Source organism: Tupaia chinensis, unplaced genomic scaffold, assembly GCF_000334495.1.
Source record: "Tupaia chinensis unplaced genomic scaffold, TupChi_1.0 Scaffold000536_1, whole genome shotgun sequence".
In the NCBI taxonomy this organism is placed as follows: domain Eukaryota; kingdom Metazoa; phylum Chordata; class Mammalia; order Scandentia; family Tupaiidae; genus Tupaia; species Tupaia belangeri.
The window spans coordinates 1,710,427-1,713,190 of record NW_006160049.1 but is presented as its reverse complement, the minus strand read 5'-3'; the positions used below and the strand labels follow the sequence as shown (position 1 = coordinate 1,713,190).

General features: G+C 34.2%; 1 non-coding gene across 1 annotated transcript; it reads left to right on the top strand.

The window, feature by feature from the left end:
* The first annotated feature begins 476 nt into the window (after positions 1–476).
* Positions 477–583, top strand: LOC114009448 (U6 spliceosomal RNA). Its single transcript, XR_003550856.1, has one exon. It is a non-coding gene; the product is annotated as a U6 spliceosomal RNA (small nuclear RNA).
* The last annotated feature ends 2,181 nt before the right edge of the window (positions 584–2,764 follow it).

Here is a 2,764-nt window from a genome sequence, read left to right as displayed (position 1 = left end):
ATTGTTGATTCCAACTTAGTAATGTTTACAGTTTTGTGAATAAGGTATCTTTGTTTGGGAGACATATTGATTAATTATTCTTGTAATGCCGTTGGTATTGGTGTCAGTATAATTCTGATCTCAGTTCCCCCTTCTCTTTTTTTCTTCTTTCTGGAAACCTTTTTTGAATTTGGTATTATTTTTCCCTTAAACATTTGGAATAATTCCCAGGAAAGCCATCTGGACCTTTACTTTCTTTAGTCAGGAATATTTAACTGCAATCTTTATTTTATTAATTTGATCTAGAACTAGTCAATTCACCTACTTTTTTCTTGAGTGTGCCTTTGGCAATTTCTTTATTTCAGAGTTAATTCTGTTCATCTAAGTTTTCAAAATTATGGGTTTAATTTTTTAATGGGTTTAATTTTGTCAACTTTATTGAGGTATAATGGACAAATACAATTATACATATTTAAGACTTAAAACAAGATAATTTTGTGCTCACTTCAGCAGCACATATACTAAAATTGGAACGATACAGAGAAGATTAGCATGGCCCCTGCACAAGGATGACATGCAAATTCGTGGAGCATTCCATATTTAAAAAAATAAATAAATAAGTAAAAAATAAAACAAGATAGTTTGATATAATGTATACATTGTAAAGTAATTTCCACAGCTAAGCTAATTAGCACAAACATCATCTCACACAGTGACCATTTTTTAGATGCATTGAGAAAACACTTTTTTTTTTTGGCCCACAACACAAAACTTTAATGAGACAGAGAGCTGACGGTGAGGGTGAAGGCTGGATCTGGGAATCCTGGATCAAGTTGTAGGTGAATATCAACACCACGTGTCCCTCAGAACCTGTAGAAGCTTCCCTAATTGTAAACTGGGACTCTGTAAGCACAGACAGAGTCCTTTCTAGTCTGTCATCCTGTAGTTTCAGAATATGCATTGGCCTAAAAAGATATGATCACACAGGAAGAGCAAGGAAAAGCTATTTACAAAGGACTCTGCTGAGCCAAAGAATCCAAATGTCACCACAGAACAATGGAATGTGACTCCCATGCTCACTGTCATCTGGGCAAGCCTGCTGGTGCAAGAGCATATGGGTTACACTGAGCCTTAACTGGTGCCAAGTAAGGGTAGTAAAGCCATTAGATACTACTCTTCTGCATCCACTGATAGACCTTGACCAATTTAATGTTATCCTTTTACAGTTTGCACTAGGAAAAGAGGGGGGTATAAAAACAAAAAAACAACCAAGCAAAACACCTTGCTTTCTGTTTGTCTTTGTAGTAGCCCACATTGAATTCAGAAGTACATCTGTGCAGGGAAAAATCTACTCTTCATTTCATATTTCAAATATATAAGATATCAATATTACTATTTTATATAATCACCATGCTGTACGTTGATCTCCAGTCATTTTTTTTTTAGAGAGATTTTTGCTATAGGGCACATGTGCTCATTGGAGAGACAGAGAGAGACAGAAAAATAGATTGCAAGAAGTCATCCCCCAGAGCGATGGCCACGCCACAATCTTTTCTCCTCCATTCTCATCTTGGGATCTTAAGCACATGAGCACTTGCACCTGGCTTGAGTTTTAAGCTGCCGTTCCAGTGTCTCAACAAGGTGAGCTCCAGTGACATAACCATTACACCTGCTGGTCTAGATCTCTAGTTTTATAACTGAAAGTTTGAAAAAACATTCAGGTATGTGTATATGTATGTCCAAAATCCTGACAGGTTGGAGAAATGTAGGACGAGGGATTATGCTGTAACCGTGTTCCACTGAGAGGTGCTTTCTGCCTCCTTTTCTCACTATCTTTCTATCTTTCTGGTGAGCACACAACCGTTTGGCATTTTTTGTTTTTAGTGGATGAACTTAAAAGTTATAATACTAAGTGAAATAAGTCAGGTTTTGAAAGACAAATACTACACTTCCCCACTTAATAAATACTGATTGTTCTCACCTATTGGCAGAACCTAATGGTCCCAATAACATATAAATATAGAGAGTAATGGTAAATTTAGATTAATGAAAGGGGTGACATGAGCATAAATTAGCTAAAATATGTAAAAGTTTGAGTATAATAAACAGGTTGAATAGGTTTGACAACTGTTTATAACACAGTAGAGTAATGAATGTTGATTATAAGTTAACATATACTTCAAAAATACAGCATTTTTTGGATGTGCACAACATAGTCTGGTATCAAATGTTTGAAGATGGTGAATATGCTTATATCTTTTATTTGATTATTGCACACTGCATTCATGTCTTAAAAACCATACTGTTCCTCACCAACACATAAAATAGTAAAAAAAAAAACAAAAAACAACATTTAAAATGTAATTAAATATATTTACATATATATTCTTTCCTAGGAGCCAGAATTTTCCTAGTTAAACACAAAACTTTGATTTACTCTCTCTTTAAAGTACCTTCAGGTATAAAGCCTATTAAGTGGATTCTAGCAAAATATGTTTCAAGACTTTGTCCTTGCTCTTAATTACAATGAGAATTTCATGGTGCCAGGCCTTTATTATTTCTCACATAGATTTTGTTATCATTCTACTTTGTCTTTATATCTCTGGACGTGGGTTTATCCCTGTCAAATTATTTTTCTTTGGGGTCATAATAATAATGCATATATTTTATCATGAACAAAAAGTAATTGAATACAATACAAGAAATGAAAAGGTACCCCTAGTTCTTAAATTGGTGAAAGTGCTGAAAAACTGATGAGTGAATTTAAAAAAATTGGCATATACTT